The sequence below is a fragment of the Somniosus microcephalus genome, chromosome 5 (genome assembly GCF_052327205.1).
Source record: "Somniosus microcephalus isolate GS21.2 chromosome 5, FLI_Smic_1.0, whole genome shotgun sequence".
Classification (NCBI taxonomy): Eukaryota; Metazoa; Chordata; class Chondrichthyes; order Squaliformes; family Somniosidae; genus Somniosus; species Somniosus microcephalus.
Window position 1 is genome coordinate 256,276,885 of NC_140991.1, and position 25,612 is coordinate 256,302,496.

Genomic DNA, 25,612 nt, shown 5'->3' on the forward strand with positions numbered 1-25,612 from the left:
ATAAGTTAAAGGTAAACATAGAAACATAGAAGATAGGAGCAGGAGTAGGCCATTCGTCCCCTCGAGCCTGTTCTGCCATTTAATGAGATCATGGCTGACCATCTGAATTCAGTACCCTGTGACATAAGTAAACTACTAGGCACTTGGTCTAAGTATTAAACAAGGCTTTAATCAACTGTTTTTCAACATGGAGAACTAGTTGTGTCCTTCACTAGTTCCTGTTAAAGAATGTCCTGAGCAAGCTGGGCCCATGCCCGAGTATTTATACTCTCCCTGGACAGCGCCACCAGCAGGCCACCCAGTATTACTTCATAAGTCATTTCCACATGAATGACAAGATTCATGTCACCCTGTCCCTGCCTTCTCCCCATATCCCTTGATCCCCTTAGCCTTAAGAAATATATCTAACTCCTTCTTGAATATATTTAATAAGTTGGCCTCAACTGCCTTCTGTGGTAGAGAATTCCACAGGTTCACCACTCTCTGGGTGAAGAAATTGCTCCTCATCTCAGTCCGAAATGGCTTACCCCTTATCCTTATCCCTGGTACTGGACTCCCCAGCCATCAGGAACATCCTTCCTGCATCTAGTTTGTCTAGTCCTGTTAGAATTTTATAAGTTTCAATGAGATCCCCTCTCATTCTTCTAAACTCTAGCGAATATAAGCCTAATCGACACAATCTCTCTTCATACATCATTCTTGCCATCCCAGGTATCAGTCTGGTGAATCTTCATGGCAAGAACATCCTTCCTCAGATAAGGTGACCAAAACTGCACACAATACTCAAGGAAATAACAACAGGAAATGATGGAAAAATTTAGCAGGCCAGGCAGCATCGGTGGAGAGAGAAACAGAGTTCCTGAAATGTTAACTCTGTTTCTCTCTCCACCGATGCTGCCTGGCCTGCTGAGTTTTTCCTGTTGTTATTTCGGATTTCCAGCATCCGCAGTATTTTGCTTTCACAATGCTCAAGGTGTGGTCTCACCAAGGCCCTGTACAACTGCAGCAAGACATCCTTGCTCCTGTACTCGAATCCTCTCGCTATAAAGGCCAACATACCATTTGCGTTCTTAACCGCCTGCTGCACCTGCATGCTTACCTTCAGCAACTAGTGCACAAGGACTCCCAGGTCTCGTTGCACTTCCCCTTTTCCCAATCTATTGCCGTTCAGATAATAATTTGTCTTCCTGTTTTTGCCACCAAAATGGATAACCTCGCATTTATCCACATTATACTGCATCTGCCATGCATCTGCCCAATCACCCAACCTGTCCAAATCATACTGGAGTTTCTCTGCATCCTCCTCGCAGCACATACACCCACCCAGCTTTGTGTCATCTGCAAACTTTGGAGATATTACATCTAGTTCCCTCATCTAGATCATTAATATATATATTGTGAATAGCTGGGGTCCTATCACCGATCCCTGCGGTACCCCGCTAGTCACTGCCTGCCACTCGGAAAAAGACCCGTTTATTCCAACTCTTTGCTTCCAGTCTGCCAAACAGTTCTCTATCCAAGTCAGTACCTTACCCACAATCCCAAGTGCTTTAACTTTGCACGCCAATCTCTTATGCGGGACTTTATCGAAAGCCTTCTGAAAGTCCAAATACACCACATCCACTGGTTCTCCCTTATCTATTCTACCAGTTACATCCTCAAAAAATTCCAGTAGATTAGTCAAGCATGATTTACCTTTTGTAAATCCATGTTGACTTTGTCCGATCCTGTCACTGTTTTCCAAGTGCTCTGCTATTACATATTTTATAATGGACTCTTGCATTTTCCCCACTACCGATGTCAGGCTTATAATTCCCCGTTTTCTCTCTACCACCTTTTTTAAATAGTGGGGTTACATTAGCTACCCTCCAATCCATGGGAACTATTCCAGAATCTATAGAATTTTGGAAGATGACCAGCAATGCATCTACTATTTCTAGGGCCACTTCCTTAATTACCCTAGGATGTAGATTATCAGGCCCTGGGGATTTATCGGCCTTCAATGCCATCAATTTCCCTAACACCATTTCCCTACAAATACTGATTTCATTCAATTCCTCCCTCTCATTAGACCCTATGTTCCCCGACATCTCTGGAAGGTTATTTGTGTCCTCCTTTGTGAAGACAGAACTGACGTAATAAAGACTCACTACGCACTTGGTTGAACATAAAGCAAGGCTTTAATCGACTTGTAACAAAACATGGAGGTCTAGTTAGTAGTCGCTAGCTTCCTGTTTCCAGATTGTCTCTGGCCAAGTTGGGCCCACGCCCGAGTATTTATACTCCTCGGACGGCGCCCTCAGCTGGCCGTCCAGTAGTACTTCCTGAGTTACTTCTTGTAGAAGTTGCGATTTATGACATTCTTCCTCCCTAAAAGGTTTGGAAGTCCTTTAATGGACTAGGCGGACCAAAAATAGCCATAGTCATTTAGTTCACTCGACATAAAGGAGGGACCCCGATCCGTGTGGATAAAATTGGCCGTCCCGCAAAGGGAAAAGACCTGATCGAGGCATTTAATTACCATAGAGGTAAGCATATTAGGACAGGGGAAGGCAAAGGGAAAGCGTGAATACTCGTCTACCATCGTAAGTAGGTAGGTGTTCCGCGTCGACGAAGGCAATGGCCCTTTAAAGTCTATGCTGAGCCTCTGCATAGGCTGCATTGCATGTATGAGTAAGCCATCTGATGGGCGGAAGAATTGTGGTTTCAATTCTGCACAAATCCTACAGGAGGAGCATGTTTTCTTTACATCCTCCGTTGAGAATGTTAGATTTTTGGAGTGCACAAAGTGCAACATATGGGTAACGCCAGGATGGCATAAGTCCATATGCAGATCCGCCAGAGTCGACATTGACATTGAAGAGCAAAATGCCCGTGTGAAGGTATCTGGGGCCACATTCTGTTTGCTGGGTTGGTAACGGATAGTATATCCAAAGGTGGCCATCTCCATCCTCCAGAGTTGAATTTTATTATTTTTGACTTTCGTGCGCTTCCGGTTATCCAACATGAAGGCCACAGAGCGTTGGTCAGTTATGAGCGTGAAATGACGCCGAGCAAGAAAATGACTCCATTGGCATACAACCTCGATGATGGCTGTAGCCTCCTTCTCGACGGGGGGGTAATGGAGCGCGCTACCCTGCAAGGTTCTGGATAGGAATGCCACGGGTCGACCACCTTAATTCAAGGTAGCCGAGATCGCCACCTCCGATGCATTGCATTCGACCACAAAAGGAAGGTTTTCATCAATGGAGCGAAGCGTGGCTTTCTCCAGCTGTCGTTTGAGGAGATTGAAGGTAGAAATAGCCATTGCTTCCAATGGAAAAGGCTTCACATGAAGCAGGGGCTGTATTTTATCGGAGAAGTGAGGTATCCACTTTGCGTAATAAGCAAACATGCCAAGTGCCCGACGAAGAGAGCCGAGATTGGTAGGGGGAGGGAGCTCCTGAAGTGGACAAAGTCGCTCTGGGTCCGGTTTAATAACACCGTTGCCCACCCAGTAGCCAAGAATGTTCACTGATGGCACCGATTTCACCGATTTGGATTCGTTTAACGTTAAGTGGCGATGACGGAGAACGCCAAAAAATCTCTGAAGATTGGCGTCATGCTCCTTTTGATCATGGCCGGCAATAGTGATATTGTCTAAATACGGAAAGGTATCCATCAAGTTCTCTTGCCAGACTAGGCCATCCATTGCCCGTTGGAAGACGGCCACCCCATTGGTGACCCCAAATGGAAGGCGACAAAACTGATAAAGCCGACCATTGGCCTCAAAGGCCGTATACTTTTTGTCAGAGTCTTTCAGCGGTACCTGATGGTATGCGCTCTTTAAATCGAAGGTTGAAAATACCTTGTATTTGGCAAGGTTGTTGAACATGTCATCTATGCGTGGTAGCGGGTAGGCATCCAGATCGGTATATTGATTAATAGTCTGCGAATAATCAATACACAGACGTTTCTTATGTTGTTTTAAAGGGTTTTTCACAACGGCGACTTGAGCCCGCCAGGGAGATGAACACGGCGCGATAATACCGTCAGCTAAAAGGCGAGAGATTTCTGCCTCGATAAATGCTCGGTCGTCTTGGCTAAAGCGCCATGATTTGGTGGCTATGGGTTTACAGCGGGGGGAGAGATTGGCAAACAGGGAGGGCTCACCGAGTAAGGCCGCCGAGAGTGCACAAAATGGCACCTTAGAAATGGTAAGCTCCGGCTTCGACCCTCCAAACTCAAAAGTGAGTCTTTTGTGCTGCTTCTGGAAGTCCTGTCCCAGAAGCACATCGCTGCATAAGTTTTTGAGTACTCCGAGCCGGGTGGAGAGATAAGTGCGGCCATTGAGGATGAGGTTGACAAGACAGAAGCCAGAAGAATTGGTGGTCAGAGTCGTCAGAACCATTGCAATCTCCCTGTCCGAGGGATAAATGCGTAGTTTTAACCTGCTGACAGCCCGCTTACTAATGAAGCTGTCAGAGCTGCAGGAGTCGATTAGCGCACTTAGAGTGTGCCCATTTACTGAAACCTTCGTGGCTGCATGGGACAAACTTTGGGGAAAAACAGCTGTGATAGGAGGAGGGGCAATTTTTCCTTCGGCAGCTGCAGCCTTAGCAGTGGTTCTTGGGGGAGGAGCAGCTCCATAGATAGCAGCCGTGAAGCTAACAGGAGCTCTCGACCGGTATACTTTAGAGGAGCGGCCTTTCTTGTTAGCAGAGGCCCGTGACTGGCATACCTTGGAAAAGTGTCCTTTCTTGCTGCAATGATTGCAGGTCGCATTACAAGCCAGGCAAAATTTTCTGTAATGGAACATACCTCCACAAAAGAAACACTTTCTTCCTGATTGCCAGGATGTTGCTAGGGCAGGGTCGTCATCAGCGAAGGCCTCTAGGGTAGGGTCGTCGCCCGTTAGAGTAGAGTCATCATCAGCGGGGGCATCCGTCCGAGACATATCGAAAGACTCATTAAAGGTGATAGCCGCCGCCCGTGCACGTGGTGGGAGATAAGTGTCTGCATTCTTCTTGGCCAAGTCCAGGGAACACGCCTGGTCATAAGCAGCCCATAAATTGAGGGTTTTATTTTCCAGCAGGCGCTGACGTATAAAAGGGGACGCAATCCCATTGATAAAGGAATCGAGGATTAGTTCCTCTTGATACTGTTCAGCTGTAACCGCTTTAAGGTTACAATCTTTGCCGAGCCTGCGAAGTTTCTGGAGGAATTCATCGAGTGATTCCCCAGGCTGCTGCTGAGTTGTGGCCAGTAGGTGTTGAGCAAATATTTCATTCGGGGACTTGACATATAGCTGCTGTAAAATTTGGATAGCAGCATCGTAGTCTATACAGTCCTCAATATAATCATACACGTGAGGGGATACGTAGTTAATAAGCATTCATAACTTATTAGGGGCATCCGCCCCACGTTCTTCAAGAAAGTTGCTAAAAGGTACGAAACCAATGCTTCCAAAACTTCGCTGCCACAGGTGCATTCGGGTCCAGGTCGAGACGAGTGGGTCTAAGGAGTTTTTCCATGATGGATCAGTTTCTTGCCCAAGTTCCTTTCTGCGGTTCGAGTTGAAGCTGGTTGCTCCGAATCACCCAAAGCATGGAGACGATAACAAGTCAATTAAATTGATGTAATAAAGACTCACTACGCACTTGGTTGTACATAAAGCAAGGCTTTAGTCGACTTGTAACAAAACATGAAGGTCTAGTTAGTAGTCACTAGCTTCCTGTTTCCAGATTGTCTCTGGCCAAGTTGGGCCCACGCCTGAGTATTTATACTCCTCGGATAGCGCCCTCAGCTGGCTGTCCAGTAGTACTTCCTGAGTTACTTCTTGTAGAAGTTGCGATTTATGACAAGAACCAAAGTATGTATTTAATTGGTCTGCCATTTCTTTCTTCCCCGTTATAAATTCCCCTGACTCTGACTGCAAGGGACCTACACTTGACTTCACCAATCTTTCTCTCTTCACATATCTATAGAAGCTTTTACAGTCAGTTTTTATGTTCCCTGCAAGCTTACTCTCATAATCTATCTATAACAAATTCTGTAGTTCATCCATGCGATCTTTAAATGTTTGCCATTGCCTATCCACCGTCAACCCTTTAAGTAACGATCCCCAATCCATCCTAGCCAACTCGCACCTCATACCATCGTAGTTTCCTTCATTTAAATTCAGGACCCTAATCTCTGAGTCAACTACTTCACTCTCCATCTTAATGAAGAATTCTATCATATTATGATCGCTCCGCCCCAAGGGGCCTCGCACAACAACATTGCTAATTAATCCTTTCTCATTACATAATACCCAGTCTAAGATGACCTGATCTCTATTTGGTTCCTCGACATATTGGTCCAGGAAACCATCTCGTATACACTCCAGGAATTCCTCCTTCACAGTATTGTTACTAATTTGGTTAGCCCAATCTATATGTAGATTAAAGTCACCCATGATAACTGCTGTGCCCTTATTGCACGCATCTCTAATTTCCCGGTTAATGCCATCTCCAACCTCAGCATTACTGTTTGGGGGTCTGTTTACAACTCCCACTAATGTTTTCTGCCCCTTGGTATTTCTCAGCTCTACCCATACAGATTCCACATCATCAGAGCTAATATCCTTCCTTACTATTGTGTTAAGCTCCTCTTTAACTAGCAATGCTACCCCACCTCCTTTTCCTTTTTGCCTGTCCTTCCTGAATATTGAATACCCCTGGATGTTGAATTCCCAGCCTTGGTGAACCTGGAGCCATGTCTCCATAATTCCAATTACATCATATCCGTTTACATCTATTTGCGCAGCTAATTCATCCACCTTATTATGAATGCTCCTCGCATTAAGACACAAAGCCTTCAGGCTTGTTTTTTTTTAACACTCTTAGTGCTTTTAGAATTATTATTTACTGTAGCTCTGTTTGATTTACACCCTTGATTTCTCTGCCTTCCACTTTTGCTTTTCTCCTTCCTGTCTTTTGTTTCTATCCTTGCTTCCCTTTCCTCTGTCTCCCTGCACAGGTTCCCAACCCCCTGCTATTTTAGATTAAACCCTCCCCAACAGCACTAGCAAACACTCCTCCTAGGACATAGGTCCTGGTCCCGCCCAGGTGCAAACCGTCCAGTTTGTACTGGTCCCACCTCCCCCAGAACTGGTTCCAATGTCCCAGGAATTTGAATCCCTCCCCCTTGCACCATTCTTCTAGCCACGTATTCATCTGAAATATCCTTCTATTTCTACTCTGACTAGCACGTGGCACTGGTAGCAATCCTGAGATTACTACCTTTTGGAGGTCCTATTTTTTTATTTACCTCCTAACTCCCTATATTCAGCTTTTAGGACCTCATCCCATTTTTTACCTATATCATTGGTACCTATATGCACCACGACAACTGGTTGTTCACCCTCCCACTCCAGAATGCCCTGCAGCCACCCCGAGACATCCTTGACCCTTGCACCAGGGAGGCAACATACCATCCTGGAGTCTCATTTGCGGCCGCAGAAATGCCTATCTATTCCCCTTACAATAGAATCCCCTATCACTATAGCTCTCCCACTCTTTTTCCTCCCGTCCTGTGCAGCAGAAACACCTGTGGTGCCAGGAAGTTAGCTGCTGCTGCCTTCCCCCAATAACCCATCTCCCTCAACAATATCCAAATTGGTATATCTGTTTGAGAGGGGGATGGCCACAGGGGACCCCTGCACTACCTGCCTGCACCTACTACTCTGCCTGGTGGTCACCCATTCCCTTCCTGCCTGTGCAGCCTTTACCTGCGGTGTGACCAACTCTCTAAACGTGCTATCCATGAAGTCCTCAGCATCGTGAATGCTCCAGTATGTATCCATTCGCAGCTCCGGCGCTGCAATGCGGTCTGTCAGTAGCTGCAGCTGGATACACTTCCCGCACACATGGTTGTCAGGGACACTGAAGTGTCCCTGATTTCCCACATAGTGCAGGAGGAGCATGCCACGGGGCCGAGCTGTCCTGCCATGACTTACCCTTTAATTAATTTAAATTAAATTAAATCAAATCAATACCACTAATTACACTACAATTAAATGATATACTCAAGGGCCTTTGGTTACTAGCAGTCCCCGATACACAACAGAGACCTTAGATACTATAACCACAAAAATTAAGACCTTCTAAATTTTATAAACTATTAATCTTAACTGTCAAACTATACAGTAGTATAAGTACTCACCTGGCTGTACTCACTCAATCAGCTGCTTCCTCTTACCCATGTCACTTTTTGAATCGTGACGTGGCTCCGGAACGCCGCCGCCAGTCTGTGAGATTGGTAAGCCTCTGAAAGAAAGCCCGCGAAAGTGAGTTTAAGTACTCACTGTACTGCCGCTCTCTGCTCCTCCCAACACTGGCCTCTGTAAAAAAGCCCACAAAAGTGAGGTTAAGGACTCACTGTACCATCGCTCTCTGCTCCTCCCGACACAGGCCTCTGTAAAAAAGCCCGCAAAAGTGAGTTTAAGTACTCACTGTACCACCGCTCTCTGCTCCTCCCGACACTGGCCTCTGTAAAAAAGCCCATGAAAGTGAGGTTAAGTACTCACTGTACCACCGCTCTCTGCTCCTCCCGACACTGGCCTCTGTAAAAAAGCCCACGAAAGTGAGTTTAAGTACTCACTGTTCCCATATGTACAAAGAATTAGTTAGATATTGAATTGATTAACATTAGCAATGAGTAGAGTCCAAAGTATAGTCTGTAATATTTTGGACTTTAGATCAATTGGATTCCAGAGTCTCGGAATTGTGATACTCCGGTCACTCAATGGGAGCACAGATTGCAGAATCGATTTTAACTGAACCCACCGGGCTGGAAAATGGGTGGGTTTGCGTCGGATGCCCGTTATACTCCCCGCCCAATTTTACTTTCCATTAAAGTTAATGTCAAAACCGGCTGGAATGGAAAATGGGCTATTGGTTCACTATTAGCTGTTTTGCACTACTGCCCAAGGCAAATTTCAGCATAAGGAAGGGAAATATAACATTTTCAACATTTGAAAAACAGCTTAGTTCTAAAACAGAATTAATATTACAACACAAGTTAGTATTTTATCTATGTAACAAATGCCCCGATCTTAACCCAACCCAATAACAGGGATGGTTTGGATTGAACGCCCATTTTACAATCTCACCCGATTTTACACTCCATTGAAGTTTTTTGTTTTATTTTTAAATGGACTTTTTATTGGTTTTATAAGAGGAATATATAAACAGAGTTTGTTAAATGTATTGCACTCATTTGGGGCCCATTATAGAAGTCATTTTTTATATATGTCATCTTAACAATACATGTTGAGATTTCTTAAAACACAGGACTCCACATGATTTATGAAACTAAAATAATTTTTTAATGACTACACCTGTGGCAAAACAACATTGTAGATTATTAATCTGCATCTGAATTAGGCCAGTTCATTGGATGTAAATTCTGTGGTTGTTCCAACTGAGAAAGTGCCAATTACACAATCCCTGCAGTCTTGTGCCAGTAATTTCAGGGCCTGGAGATGATAACATCTCTGTGAAATCAACTTAGTACTGTACATGCCACCCTTCAATTGGTCTTTTGTGGAATTTAACCATCTTACATATCTTACATACAATCTTGGCGTCCTTTGTTCCTTTTAAAAAGCCCAGACCTCATATTTAGAATTCTCATGCGTATTTGATGTCTCTGTGTTGTTCACTTTAGAATTACGTGAAAGGGCTGAATGAAATACACAAATGATTGGTCTTATTTTCATTCTGCTGATACTGATTTATTGTTGCGTGTCTCTACACAGACCACTTTTGAACAGCTGCAATAGTTTTGTTTCTTCAACAGTGGACTCGATTTATCAAACCATTGGGGGCTGAAAGATCTATCCAGCTTTCAAAATGCGATCATCTTCTTTCACATAATATCTGCGCAAATTAGTTTCTGCCACTTTCTAATGATCAAAGCTATAAAGTAAAATTAGGGAAATGTCTAGAGCCTTCAAACAGTTTTAGGTTCACAGTAGTCTTTTGATTGATGTGAAAAAATAATGTTGGCATATTTTGATTCTGAAGCTTGAATGCTACCGAAACCCTCAAAGAGTTGATTTGTTACCACTGCCACACCCTCCCCGCACCCCCACCCCCCCAACCCCAGCAACCCCCGCAACACAGGGCAACCTAATTCCAACTTCTTTTGTTTATTTTTGTTACTTCCATCTTGTGGTCTCTCAAGTCACTATAATGGTCTCCTTCATGTAGGGCTGGAGGAAAAGTAGAAGGGGGCTACAGTTTTCTCAGTGGAGGAGGAGGGAGTAGAGGGGAGGGAGGAAGGTGGAGTTGTTTCCAGTTTTTCTCTTTTCACTTCCACAGAGCACTCCACCAAGTAGCCAGATCAAGAACTGACAAAATTATCAGATAGATGACCTGATGGATGGAGCTGAGAATTTGTGACTTTGGTTTTGGCTTCAAATTGTCATTTCAGACACTGATAATAATCAATACTTTGCTTTGAGCTCTGCGAAGCTGAAATAATTGGGGAATGCCAAACTGAGTACCTTAACCACACTAATACTGGATAATAATCTACTTACGATATTTGAGAAGGATTATTTGTAACTTATAAATAAAAAGTACCAACCAGTGTTTTATTTACTAACCTTCAGACATCTTTCAAAGAATGTGAAAATTCCTAATAATTCAATTCTGACTCTTTTCCATACTTGCCGCAGTTCTTTACATGTTTATTTTAGCCTAGAGATGGTCAGGAAGGTAAGGTACTCAGTTTGAACACCAAAGATCATGAGCCATTAGGAATAAGCACCCATAATTTGGGTTTTGATTAGAAACCACGCAGTCAGAAGTTAATTTCTAATCTGAATATTGGGTTTCCTTAATAACTTCAGATTGTCCTGGGCACTTAACAAAGAATTACTTGGCTAATAAAATTGCAACTTACACAATTTCTGAAGGGGATGGAACATAAAAAAACGAAAAGAAAAACACAGTTATTGATAAAACTAGTAAGTCAACAAAAATAACTATTGTCTTCCAAGATAACGTCACCAAAATTCCTGGGGCTGGAGAGGGCGAAAGTACCAATAATGCCTGAAAGTGAGTGGAAAGTGGGTTGAAACCTGGCTCCACCAAGATTCCACCATATTTCGACTATACCTAGAAATTTCAGTCGGGAATACCATGGGAAATACCTTCCAATTGTTATGTATTGTGTGTTCTCCTCCCACCTGTGGTGGCGCTGTCACAGCAGATAAATGGTTGGGTGTTCTCTTGGTTAAGTTTAGCTCTCTTTGTTCGGAACTCTCCAGAACTTCCCTTTCCCTTCGAATAAAGTACTTCATGTTTGAATCTCTGAGTTCTGAGTTCTAATTGTGTCTAGGTAAAAAAGGTACCGACACAACAAAGTGGCGACGAGGAGCGGATGAATCTGCGTACGTTACGGGTGCAGTGAGTAAACAGAAATTTAAATTTGAAACATGAGATGGCTACTATATTAGGAAACATCAGTGATTTTGATGAAAATGTGGAGCAATGGAGCGCTTATACGGAATGTTTTGACTATTTTGTCTTGGCGAATGCGGTGGCAAACGAAAAGGTCGTGCCTACCTTTTTGAGTGTAATGGGGCTGAAGACATTCAATTTACTTCACAGCCTTGTGCAGCCAGATAAGCCAGGAACTAAAACATATAAGCAACTAGTAGAAATTCTTGGAGCACATTTTTCACCAAAACCTCTGGTTATTGCTGAGAGATTTAGATTTCACAAACGGAATCAAGAGGAGGGGGAATCAGTGACGATGTTTATTGCTGCTTTAAAAAGGTTGTTGGAACACTGCCAGTTCAAGGAGGTGCTGAATGACACCATTAGAGACAGACTCGTGTGTGGTCTGCAAAGTGCAGCCACACAGAAGCGCCTTCTTACTGAGGACAACCTTACTCTTGAAAAGGCCATTGAAGTGTCTCCATGGAGATGGCGGAAAAGGAGGCTCACCAGTTGAGTTCAACAGGGAGAGTTCACAAGGTGTCGTCTGAGCCTAAAGGTGTGCGGAACGGCACATGTTACCGTTGTGGGAAAATGGGCCATCACGCTAATGACTGCTGGTGTACGGAGCTGGAATGCCGAAATTGTGGCAAAAAGGCTCACATTGAACGCGCCTGTAGAGGTAAAAAAAAGAACAGACAGAGCTGGGAAGCATGGAAGCAAAATGTCTGTATTTGGACAAGAGAGGAAAAAGAGTGTTCATTCAGTGCAGTATGATGGAACAAGCAAAACAGAGGGGAGCAACACCTCTGAGGAGGATGAGGTGCACATACTGACGGTTGCAGGTGGTTCAAATGGCTACTGGGTGTCACCACTGGTGGAGGGACAATCAGTGTGGATGGAGGTGGACACAGGCGCGGCTGTGTCCCTTGTTTCAGACACTGTCTACAACAAAATGCTAAAGCATCTTACCCTTCAGCCAACAAACATTGTGCTAAAAACGTATACCGGTGAACCTGTGGCCATGAGAGGCGCCATTGAGGTGACAGTTAAATTGAATGGACAGACTGCAAAACTGCCACTATATGTGGTAAAGGAAAATTACCCATCGCTACTGGGACGTGCATGGCTAGAGAAAATCACACTGGACTGGCCTGCAGTCCGCATGATGTCAAAAGGGGAGTCAGGTCTGACTGCAGTGTTAAACAAACATGCAGAACTCTTCAATGGGGACCTTGGGAGCATGAAAAAGATCAGCGTGAGACTGGACATTAAACCTGACAGCAAGCCAAAGTTTCACAAAGCCTGACCTGTACCCTATGCAATTAGGCCAAAAGTTGAGGCTAAATTGGAGGCCTTAGTCGAGAATGGAGTCCTGGAGCCTGTGAGCGTGAGCAAATGGGCCACACCCATTGTTCCTGTCCTGAAAAAGGATGGATCTGTTCGAATCTGCGGGGATTTTAAAGTGACTATTAACCCCGTGCTGTCTGCGGAACAGTACCCTCTTCCCCTCATTGATGATCTTTTTACGGGCCTGGCCGGAGGGCAAAAGTTCAGCAAAATAGACTTATGCCAGGTTTATCTACAAATGCATGTCGATGACAAATCAAAGGAGCTGCTGACAATTGTGATACACAAGGGGCAACATTGCTGAAGCCGTTACATCAGTTGCTATGTCAAAGCAAAACATGGAAATGGACTGAACTGTGCAACGAAGCTTTCGCCCAAGCAAAGAAAGCATTGCTGAAATCAGAGGTCCTGACACACTTCGACCCAAAGCTACCCGTGCAGCTAGCATGTGATGCATCACCATATGGTGTGGGAGCAGTCATATCCCATATCATGCCTTCGGGTGAAGAGAAGCCTATCGCCTTCACATCACGCACCTTGAACAAGTCCAGGAGTAACTATGCGCAGATCGAGCGCGAGGCCTTGGGAATCGTTTTTGGAATTCGAAAATTTCATCAGTACCTGTTTGGGAGAAGGTTCACACTCCTGATGGACCACCGTCTATTGACGTCAATCTTCGGGCCCCACACCGGAATTCCGTCTCTCGCTGCAAGCAGGATGCAAAGGTGGGCTTTACTGTTGTCAGGACACACATACGACATCAAATATCGCAAATCTGACTTGCACGGCAACGCAGACAGTCTCTCGAGGCTACCCTTGCCTGTTACTCCCCCAGAGCCTCATCAGATAGACATCCTCTACTTTAGACAAGTGGAGGGAGCACCTGTCACTGCAGTTCAGGTGCGAAGGTACACCCGCAACGATCTAGTCCTGTCTGAGGTAATGGACGATGTCATTCGAGGGAGAGCTATAGGAGATTCTCCTAGTTTGAAACCTTACGTTTCAAAAAGAAATGAGCTCTCTGTCCAGGCAGGTTGTCTTCTTTGGGGACGCCGTGTCATCATTCCGCCACCTCTGAGGGAACCTATACTGCAACAACTTCTTACAGGCCACAGTGGGATGGTTCAGATGAAGGAAATGGCAAGAAGCTACTTCTGGCGGCCAGGTCTCGATGGGAATATTGAGGAGAAAGCCAAAACATGTTCCCCATGTCAAAGGGTCCGGAATGTTCCACAGCTGGCAACCCTACACCCCTGGAATTAGCCTGCAGAAGTGTGGCAGCGAGTACATGTGGACTTCGCCGGTCCTTTCGAAGAGAAGATGTTTATGGTGGTTGTGGACGCTCGTAGCAAGTGGCCGGAGGTCGCTGTGATGAGGTCTACCACGGCAGAGAAAACAATTGAGAAACTTGGTGAGATGTTCAGCCGTTATGGCTCACCGGAACAACTCGTAAGTGACAACGCTCCAAAATTTGTATCACAGGAGTTTGCAACCTTCCTGCATGTGAATGGTGTCCAACACATCAGGTCTGCGCCCTATCATCCCTCTACTAACAGCCAGTCAGAAAGGTTCATGCAAACTTTGAAGCATGCCTTGAAGGCATTGCAAGGTCAGGGCTCAATCCACCAATGTCTGAACAGCTTCCTGTTGTCCTACAGGAACGAGCCGCATGCCACAACCAAAACTTCCCCCGCTTCGCTCATGATGAAGAGGCAGTTGTGGACAAGTTTTGACTTACTCAAACCTCCAAGGGCAGAGCAGGTTGTCCATCGTCAACAACAAGCTCAAGTTGAAAAGAGAGAGAAAAGAGCCAAGGAGAGACGGTTTCACCCGTGAGAGCACGTCCTAACTCGAAACTACAACACTGGACCGAAATGGGTTCCTGCTACGGTGATTGCACAGATGGGCCCTGTGTCTTACACGGTTGAGACTGCTGAGGATGTCGTCTAGAGAAGACACACAGATCAACTGTTGTTAGGAGCAGAGACAGCCACAGAGGCTCCAACGGCTGGTTGGCCTGAACTGTTTCCGGATGATACCGCAAACCAGCATCCTTTGCCACAGTGCTCTTCTCCAACACAGGAAGTCAAAGAGACTGTTCCACCTGTGCAAACTCCTGACTTTCGACTGACACAGACACCTTCTCCATCTAGGCCTGTGTCAATGCCTACTGCTGTGGAAGCCAGCGATGACCGCCGGTATCCTGTCAGAGAGCAGCGGCCTCCAAGACGCTTGGATCTGTAGGCTTAGCGAATTACCCACAAGACTGGGGCAGAATAAACCCCAGGGTAAAGTCAGGGGTTGAGGCAGTCTACCTCTACCCTAGGTTAGTTGAGTGCATTGAAAGTAACTTACCTGTTGAGGAATAATGTGGACCTTCCATTTAAAAGGGGAGGAATATGTTATGTACTATGTGTGTGTTCTCCTCTCACCTGTGGTGGCGCTGTCACAGCAGATAAATGGTTGGGTGTTCTCTTGGTTAAGTTTAGCTCTCTTTGTTCGGAACTCTCCAGACCTTCCCTTTCCCTTCGAATAAAGCATTTCATGTTTGAATCTCTGAGTTCTGAGTTCTAATTGTGTCTAGGTAAAAAAGGTACCGACACAACACCAATCACCCCCTCTACATCGAGAGGGTATGTCGCAGGGGGTGGGGATGGTGGGGGGTCGGGGGGGCGGGGTGCAGGGGGGTCTTCCCAGGGAAATTCCTCCCTTTATGCCTTTGAAGGTCCTTAGCTGAACTCACGCCATTGAAGATCTGGCATAAGTCCCTTTGAGGCCTTCTAACAGTATCAACCCTTTACTAAAAGTGAGGTAATCAATACCAGAAGGAATTGATTACATTCTCAGCACTGTGGCTCCAGTGGGAGCTGAAGAATTAAAAGAAATTTCCTTGGCCCATTTGGGCCTCCTGAGACTTTGCTCTGGCAATGCAAATACGGGGGGACGGGGGGGGCTCCAGCCTTGGCCGAGGATGGGCAAGGGTTTCACTCCACTACATTTATGCCAGCAGAGTGGGATCTCAGGAATTTCCAGGCATACATTTCAGGGCTAGTTTGAGTCCATTGTTAAGTCAAGTGTCCAAATATACTCCTGATGTGTTCAAGGAAAATGTATAAAAATCTTTACCACGTAAAGCCTCTTTGAGAAACTGTGGTGAAAGTACAAAGTTAAAAATCAAGTAACTGGTGCACTACTACATTGCCTAGTTTCTCACACTCAGGAGACAGTATAGTCAATGTTATCAAAGCTATTAAATCACAATCCCTGTGTACAAATTCTTTAAATATCATTTATTTGTTAAATTGTGTTGAAACATTTGGTACTTTTCATCACTGATGTATACGTATTTGTGCCAAATACTCTACCTGGGAGCTTTCAAGGTATTTCTGATGTATACAAGTCAAAGTAGGAACCAAATAGACAGTACTTAAGCTTGTGAGAAGGGTGTGAAATCAAGACAAAATGAATTATTAAGGAAGTGAAGTACATCTTCTATCTTCTTCTTAGGCAGTCCCTCGGAACCGAGGATGACTTGCTTCCACACTAAAAATGAGTTCTCAGGTGACTGATGAGTCCAATGCGGGACCTACAGTTTCTGTCACAGGTGGGGCAGACGGTGGTTGAGGGGGCAGGTGGGTGAGGTGCTTGGGTTCATGTGCGCTCCTTCTGCTGTTTGCGCTTGGCTTCCGCTTGCTCCCGGCGAAGAGACTCAAGGTGCTCGGCGCCTTCCCGAATGCTTCTCCTCCACTTTGTGCGGTCTTGGGCCAGGGATTCCCAGGTGTCAGTGAGGATGTTGCACTTTTTCAAGGAGGCTTTGAGGGTGTCCTTGAAGCGTTTCCTCTGCCCATCTGGGGCTCTCTTGCCATGTCGGAGCTCCGAGTAGAGCGCTTGCTTTAGGAGTCTCGTATCGGGCATGCGGACGATATGGCCCGTCCATCGGAGCTGATCGAGCGTGGTCAAAGCTTCAATGCTGGGGATGTTGGCCTGAGCGAGAACACTGACATTGGTGCGCCTATCCTGCCAATGGATTTGCAGGATCTTGCGGAGGCAGCATTGGTGGTACCTCTCCAGTGCTTTGAGGTGCCTGCTGCACATGGTCCATGTCGTTGAAGTATACAGGAGGGTGGGTATCACTACTGCTCTGTAGACCATGAGCTTGGTGCTGGGTTTGAGGTCCTGGTCTTCAAACACTCTCTTCCTCAGGCAACCAAAGGCTGCACTGGCAAACTGAAGGCGGTGTTGGACTTCATCATCGATGTCTGCCTTTGTTGATAGTAGGCTCCCGAGGTATGGAAAGTGGTCCACGTTGTCCAAGGCCTCGTCATGGATTTTGATAATTGGGGAGCAGTACTGTGTGGCGGGGGCAGGTTGGTAGAGGACCTTTGTCTTACGGATGTTTAGTGTAAGGCCCATGCTCTCGTACGCTTCAGTGAAGGTGTTGATGATGGTTTGGAGTTCGACCTCAGAGTGTGTGCAGATGCAAGCGTCGTCTGCATACTGTAATTCGATGACAGAGGATGGGACGACCTTGGATCTGGACTGGAGGTGATGGAGGTTGAACAGTTTCCCGTTTGTTCTGTAAATTAGCTCCACTCCAGCGAGGAGCTTGTTGAGGGTGAGATGGAGCATTACAGCCAGGAAGATCGAGAATAGCGTTGTTGCGATGACACAGCCCTGCTTGACCTCAGTCCGTACGTGAATTGGGTCTGTGGTTGGTCAGGATCACGGCTTGCATGTCACCATTCACACCTTTGATTGCTGTGATTATCTCTCTGCTGAGGTGTGATAAATGGCAGTTAGAAAGATTACCTGTAATCATCTGGCATTATTCTCTGACTTAATAAGCTGTGTCTTTATGCATCTCCCACTTCACCTGATGAAGGAGCAGCGCTCTGAAAGCTTGTGATTTCAAATAAAACTGTTGGACTATAACCTGGTGTTGTGTGACTTCTTACAATCATGAAGCAGGCGGAGGAGGGTGACAAACTTTTGAGGGCAGCCGAATTTGAGGACACTCCATAATCCCTCACGGTTGACAGTGTCAAAGGCCTTTGTGAGGTCAAAGAAGGCCATGTACAGCGGTCGGTGCTGTTCCCTGCATTTCTTTTGTAGTTGACGCGCGGTGAAGATCATATCCATTGTGCCCCTTAGTGGGCGGAATCCACATTGTGATTCTGGGAGGAGCTCGTCAGCCATTGGGAGAAGGCGCTTGAGGAGGATTCTTGTGATGACTTTCCCTGTGGCAGACAGCAGGGAGACTCCTCTGTAATTACCGCAATCGGACTTGTCACCTTTCTTGAAGATGGTCACGATTATGGCTTCTCTGAGATCCCCTGGCATGCTCTCCTCCTTCCAGATAAGAGTAATGAGTTCAAGTATTCACGCCAATAGTGCTTCTCCGCTATGTTTTAAAACCTCGGCGGGAATTCCATCTCATCCTGAGGTCTTGTTGTTCTTCAGTTGTCGGATGGCCTTTTCAACCTCATGCCGGGCTAGGGTTGTGCTGAGGTGGTGGCGGGTAGCATGCTGTGGGATGGAGTTGAGGACACATGCGTTGAAGACAGAGTCTCGGTTAAGGAGAGCTTCGAATTGCTCCTTCCAGCGGGCACTGACTGCCTCTCTGTCCTTGATGAGTACCTCTCCATTCTTGGCCCGCAGTGGGGTAGGACCTTGGGTGCTTGGGCCGTAGGTGGTCTTGACTGCGCAAAAGAATCCACGCATGTCATGATTGTCAGCTAGCTGCTGGATCTCGTGTGCTTTCTCCAGAGCCTGGTCTCCAATCATCTTGGATTCCCTTGCCATTGGACCAAGACCTTGCTCTGTCAAGCCCGTGTGGTAGCTGGTGTGCAATGGCCACCCCACGTTAAAAGAATTCATGCACAAGCATCTTCCACCCTTTAAGATGAAGTTCGGGACCTGGAATGTCAGGACCCTCATGAACAACCCCAACAGCGACAGACCGGAACGCCGTACTGCTATCGTTGCCCTGGAGCTCAGACATTTCGACATAAACATCGCCGGCCTAAGCAAAACCCGGCGGGCAGGGGAAGGCCAGCTCAAGGAGCAAGGCGGTGGTTACACCTTCTTCTGGAAAGGCAAACCTGAAGAAGAACACTGCCTACATGGGGTAGGCTTCACCATAAGAAATGAGCTAGTTGAACATCTCAGAGACTCCCCTTGTGGAATAAACGAATGCCTCATGAATCTACGGCTCACCCTAGCCCGGAACCAGTGCGCTACAGTCATCAGTGCATACGCCCCAACACTGGAAGCCACAGACAAGACCAAAGAGGAATTCTATTCCAGCCTCGAACAATCCCTGTCCCGAGTCCTAACGGGCAACAAGCTGATCCGCCTTGGTGACTTTAACGGCAGAGTTGGAAAGGACGCAGACCTCTGGGGAGGTGTGATCGGCGGAGCGGGGGTAGGGAAAGCCAACCCCAATGGTACCCTCCTCCTGATGAAATGCTTAGAACATGGCCTTGTCATAACCAACACCTTGTTCCTTCAGAGGGGCAAGTACAAGGCTTCATGGCAACACCCTCGCTCCAAGCACTGGAGGGACCGCATGGATGTCCACATCACCCGCGCCATGACAGGTGCCGACGACTGCTGGACAGACCACCGCCTAATCCGCTCTGTCATCTCCATCAACGTAGCCCCAAAACAACGGTGGCAACATAAGCAATGCCACAGGAAAATCAACGCTGGAGCACTCAAAGACCCTGCAAAGAAAGCCCTATTCAGCCTGCGCCTCACCACCAACCTAGCGACTCCCAGTGATTCAAATACACAGAGTGCCCACAGTGCCTGATCTGCTCCATAATCAGTACCTGTGAAGAGACGCTCGGTCACTTGACCAGGAAACACGAAGACTGGTTCGACGAGAACGACCAGAAGATCCAGGAGCTAATAAGTCGCAAGCGCAAGGCATTCCTGATCTGGAAACAGCAACAGAACTCGAGAGCAAGAAAGCAGCTCTACAGATGCCTGAAGGCCGAGTTCCAACAAAAAGCTCACGACCTAAAGAACAGATGGTGGGTGGGTGAAGTAAATAAAACATTCCACTGGGACCAGAACGAATGGCTCTCCAAGTACTGAAGGAAATGCATGTATATGTAACTAGTACCATGGTGAGAATTTTTGCAATGCTCTACACTCAAAGAAACAGGATCAGAAAATTTAAAAATAGCTAATAACATTCCAGTCTTCAACGAAGGATGCACATGTGATCTAAACAGAATATTATAGGTTAGTTAACATGTCATCAATTTTGGATTTTTCAGATTTATTGGGATTGATCAAGTTAGAGGGTGATGGTAATGTGGTTGAATTTATATATTTTGAAGCATACAAGCCCTTCAGATAAATCTTGGCCTAGAATTTGGGCATGAACCCAGCAGCAGCAATGATGCGCAAGAGAACTATGCAAAATTAGTCCTCTTGCATTATCAGGATGTCACCAACATGCTGAGGGCGCCAGTCACACCCCAAGAGGCAGTGTGCTGGTCACGAAGAGGATGGAAGTTGGCCGGCAGGAATGCCGGCACCAGGCTTACTGTGAGTCTGGTGGGTTGGTAAGAGGAGATTGAGAATGGGGGTGAGTGGTGGCTGGCAGTGGCCCTCAGTTTCAATGTGGAGTTCCTCCTGGCTCCACACTCAGGTAAGTAAACTTACTTTTTTGGTGTCAGCCTCCAATGATCCCTTTAAGGACCTCTGGTTTGACTGCTGTAGGCCTGAGAAAAAATGACCTCAGCAAGCACAGCACATGATGCGTACAGTCACAATTGGAGAGGGGCCTGAAACTGGCTTTAAACCTTGGATTTGCATAGGAAATGGCCTAACACTGGTTTTAGGCATGCGCTGTTGAAGACTCCGGGGCACCTTAACTCATTTGGCAAGTGGCGCCCTCCCAGTGCGGAATGAGTACACGCACGGCATATGCCATATTGGTTATTTCAGCACCCTTTTTTCACCCAAAAACAGGTGCTGCACAAGCTCATTTCTAGGCTCTTGTGTCTAAAATGAAAGTTCAAGGGGCGATAGAGGAGATTGCAAATTGGAAAATGGATTGGTTGCATAACAACTACAACATCTTGCATGTATATAGCGCCTTTAACGTAGTAAAACATCCCAAGGTGCTTCACAGGAGCATTATCAAACAACACTGAGCCACATAAAGCAATATTAGGACAGGTGACCAAAAGAAAGGTTTTAAGGAGTGGCTTAGAGCAGAGAAAGTTAGAGAGGTGGAAAGGTTTAAGGAGGGAATTCCAGAGCTTAGGGCCTAGACAGCTGAAGGTACTGCCACCAATGGTAGAGTAATGAAAATTGGGGATGCGCAAGAGGCCAGAATGGAGGTGTGCAGCGATCTCGGAGGGTTGTAAGGCTGGAGGAGGTTACAGAGATAGGGAGGGGCAAGGCCATGGAGGGATTTGAAAATAGGAAGTTAATAGATTTCAGTATTAATCTATTAGAACATATGCCATTGCACTTGTGGTCAAAAAAGGTGGTAGAGAAAAAGCGGGGAATTATAGACCGGTAAGCCTGGCATCGGTAGTGGGGAAAATGCTAGAATCTATTATAAAAGATGTAATAGCAGAGCACTTGGTAAGCAGTGACAGGATCGGACAAAGTCAACATGGATTTACAAAAGGTAAATCATGCTTGACTAATCTACTGGAATTTTTTGAGGATGTAACTGGTAAAATAGATAAGGGAGAACCAGTGGATGTGGTGTATTTGGACTTCAGAAGGCTTTCGATAAGGTCCCACATAAGAGATTAGCGTACAAAATTAAGGAACCTGGGATTGGGGGCAAGGTATTGACTTGGATAGAGAACTGGTTGGCGGACAGAAAGCAAAGAGTTGGAATAAATGGGTCGTTTTCCGAGTGGCAGGCAATGACTAGTGGGATACCGCAAGGATCGGTCCTAGGACCCCAGCTGTTCACAATATATATTAATGATCTGGACGAGGGAATTGGATGTAATATCTCCAAATTTGCAGACGACACAAAGCTGGGTGGGAGGGTAAGCTGTGAGGAGGATGTCATGAAACTCCAGTACGATTTGGACAGATTGGGTGATTGGGCAGAAACATGGCAAATGCACTATAATGTGGATAAATGTGAGGTTATCCACTTTGGTGGCAAAAACAGGAAGGCAGATTATTATTTGAATGGCAATAGATTGGGAGAAGGGGAAGTGCAAAGAGACCTGGGTGTTCTTGTGCATCAGTCGCTGAAGGTAAGCATGCAGGTGCAGCAGGCGGTTAAGAAGACAAATGGTATGTTGGCCTTCGTAGCAAGAGGGTTCGAGTACAGGAACAAGGATGTCTTGCTACAGTTGTACAGGGCCTTGGTGAGACCGCACCTTGAGTATTGTGTGCAGTATTGGTCACCTTACCTGAGGAAGGACGTTCTTGCCATGGAAGGAGTGCAGCGAAGATTCACCAGGCTGATACCTGGGATGGCAGGAATGACGTATGAGGAGAGATTGTGTCGATTGGGATTATACTCACTGGAGTTTAGAAGATTGAGAGGGGATCTCATCGAAACCTATAAAATTCTGTCAGGCCTGGACAGACTAGATGCAGGAAGGATGTTTATGATGGCCGGGGAGTCCAGAACCAGGGGTCATAGTCTAAGGATAAGGGGTAAGCCATTTAGGACTGAAATGAGGAGGAATTTCTTCACCCAGAGAGTGGTGAACCTGTGGAATTCTCTGCCACAGAGGGTGGTGGAGGCCAGTTCATTAAATATATTCAAAAAGAGTTGGATATATTTCTTAAGGCTAAAGGGACCAAGGGATATGGGGAGAAGGCAGGGACAGGGTACTGAATTTGGATGATCAGCCATGATCTCATTGAATGGCGGAGCAGGCTCGAAGGGCCGAATGGCTTACTCCTGCTCCTATCTTCTATGTTTCTATGTTTCTATGTAACATGCTTTAGATGCCCAAATGCTGGGTTTATTTGCTCAAATTAAAAATGAGTTGACACTATTATCTATTTTTAAAAATTCCAGTTAATGACCTGATTTTTTATCCTTATATTATGCACTTCAAGTAGACAAAAAGCAGTTAAACATGGACAACATGATTGAATAAGAATCAATTTGATTATCAGGCCATTCAACAAACACCAAGGGCTGGACTTTCCGTCCAGAAGCGGGTTTGCGTCAGGTTCAGTGTTTGGTGGGCTCTAGACCCGCTGCTGGTTCCATCCACACTGAGATAACGATTTTGAGTAGAATTGGCTTATTAAGCCGGCTGAGCGCGTTACCCGGCCCAATCAGTGGGTGCAGGTCTGCTGCTCGCCTTTGATAACATCTTTGAATCAGTTGTATTTAAGGGGGCCATGTACCCTTCGCCTTTCATTTACATTTTGATGCTCCTGAGTGCCGGTGTTTGCCGAGATGACAGCACCTAGACCAAAGGTTGCTCCCCGTTTTGATGATGACTCCCTCCATGTTCTTGTGGACGGAGTAAGAGGGCGCAAGGAGGTTCTGTTCCCTTCGGATGGAAGGAGGAAGCCTCCTCAGCACACCAAGGCAGCCTGGCTGCAAATAGCTGAGGAGGTGAGTGCGAGGTCCGTCTGTACACGTAACTGGGTCCAGTGTAGGAAGAGGTTCAATGATCTCTTGCATTCAGCAAAAGTGAGTGTAACAGCACACTTAATTTCATTCTGCTGTGCCTGTCTTCACATCCCATCACTCTGCATTGCCAGCCCTACTCCTGCACATCCTAACTCACCCCAACATCCCTTGCACCCTCACCCATCCCTCTCTCCATATGTACAGAATCATATCCCCATCTTACTATGCACCCCTCACACTCACGCGCAATGTTATGCCATGACAACAAGTAACAACTCACGAGGAGGGAAATTGGTATTGGCACCTCACTCCATCATAGTCTCCCTCCAAACATCTATCCTATCCATTCTTTACACTCATTCCATCACTTTCACTAAAACTGCACTTTTGTCCCTCTTTGCAGGAAAAGAGACCCCACAATAAGAGGGAGAGGGAGAGTACAGGAGGAGGATGACCATCTGTGGCGCAGCTCACCCATGCTGAGGAGTCAGCTCTGGACATTGTTGGAGGTGCTGAGGAGCTTGAAGTGGGGGACGGAGAGACGGGCTCAGCCGAACAACCTGGTGACAGAATTACTTTCCAAACATTTGATTTGGCATTCAGGAGTGACTCATATGAGATCCGATGTTCCTAGAGATTGAGTGCTAATTACTTGCACAATGGGATGTGTGTGCAACCTACATCTCACATGTCTAAATCATGTCTTTACTCTCCCACAGGACCATCAAGAGCCCCCCTCCCTACTGTCCAGGAGGAAGAGCAGGAGGACTCCTCAGAGGAACTTCCAGCCTCTGAGAGAGCAGCTTCAACAGAAATGAGCGCACCCTGCACCAGCACAGAGACGCACATCTCGGTGGATCCAACGCGAGATAGAGTCGTGTTGTCACCTGGTGTCTCAAAACTCACAAGTGAGCAAGAGCAGATGGTGGAGACAGGGACAGCAGTGGAGAGTCCTCGTCGGAGGCCGCAGGACTCTCCTAGCATTGCTGAGCTGCATACAGACGCTGAGCCTTCCAGAAAAAGAGTGGTGCTGGAGCTTCAGGAACAAGTGCAGGAGGCTCTGACTGGGTTAGCAACCACGGTCACTGCGAGTATGCAGAGAATGGAGGAGTCCATCTCAAATATGAACAGCACCATGGTGTAGGCTCTGGCAAATATAGGTCCCGCCATGGAAAGGATGGCAACCTCCATGGGGGATATAAATCACCAGACACAGGAGAACATGGTAACACTTCTAAATAGATGGTCAGCTATGGAAGACAGATGGGCAGCTATCGAGGAGAGAAACCAGAGCTTCATGGACGTCCTTGTTATGAGGAATGTCAGCACAGACATGGGTCCTCATGGCCCCACTGATGTTCAGCAAGGTGCTCGCCAGCAACTTGCAGGCAGAGAAGTGCGGGTGGCCCATGAGAGGGATGGTGGTGGAAGGGGAAATGGAAGTGGGAGCTCCTCTCCAAACGCTCACACTGCCATCCCATTACCAACCCCTTGGTCAGAGCCCCAGATGCCTCACCCAACAGAGGTGGCTGAGTCTGCCCCTGCTCAGTCGCAGGAGGAGCAGACTTTGGCGGGGCCCTCACAGGCTCCACCACCCAGAGGACAGCCGCCAAAGGTGTCTCAGCAGGCGCAGCAGGGAAGTGAGCTGGCTGCCTCTGCATCTGCTGAAGTCACAGGGGAAGCACCACGAAGAAGCACGCGTAAGAGAAAGTTAACACACAAAATAGTCACTTGGGTGCTTTCATATAAATCAGTGTAACGTTTGTGTTCTTTTATTTTATTGTACTAAAGTAATGTCATGTGAATGTTTCAAAGTGTTACCCTATGTGTGCTCACAATTGAAGGCAGCACAGCAAGGGGTGAGGGCGCCTTTCATCTGAAGCAATGGTGGTGAAAGAGCTAGGAATGCACAGTTCATTGTAGGGCTGCTCTATAGTGTGGAAGTGGGGTCATGCGAACCTTCATGTGCATGTGGCAGCCACATGTAAGTGATGCCTAAAGTTAGTTGAATCTGGCATGGATTAGGCCACCCCTTGCCTGACGGGCAGTAATGTGCTCACCTGCTGGTCGCACTGGGTTCCTCATCTGCAACCTCATTTGGCTCCTCCTCTCCTCTGAGGAGACTGTGTGCTCTGCGACCTGTTTCTCAGGCAGCGCTAATTCCCGTTGCAGTGCAATGTTGTGCAGGGCACAA

General features: G+C 46.6%; 1 pseudogene; it reads left to right on the forward strand.

Annotated features, from left to right (window-relative positions):
- The window catches only part of LOC147117667 (uncharacterized), a 68,991-nt pseudogene extending 59,265 nt beyond the window's left edge, over nt 1-9,726 (forward strand).
- Nucleotides 9,727-25,612: the final 15,886 nt, after the last annotated feature.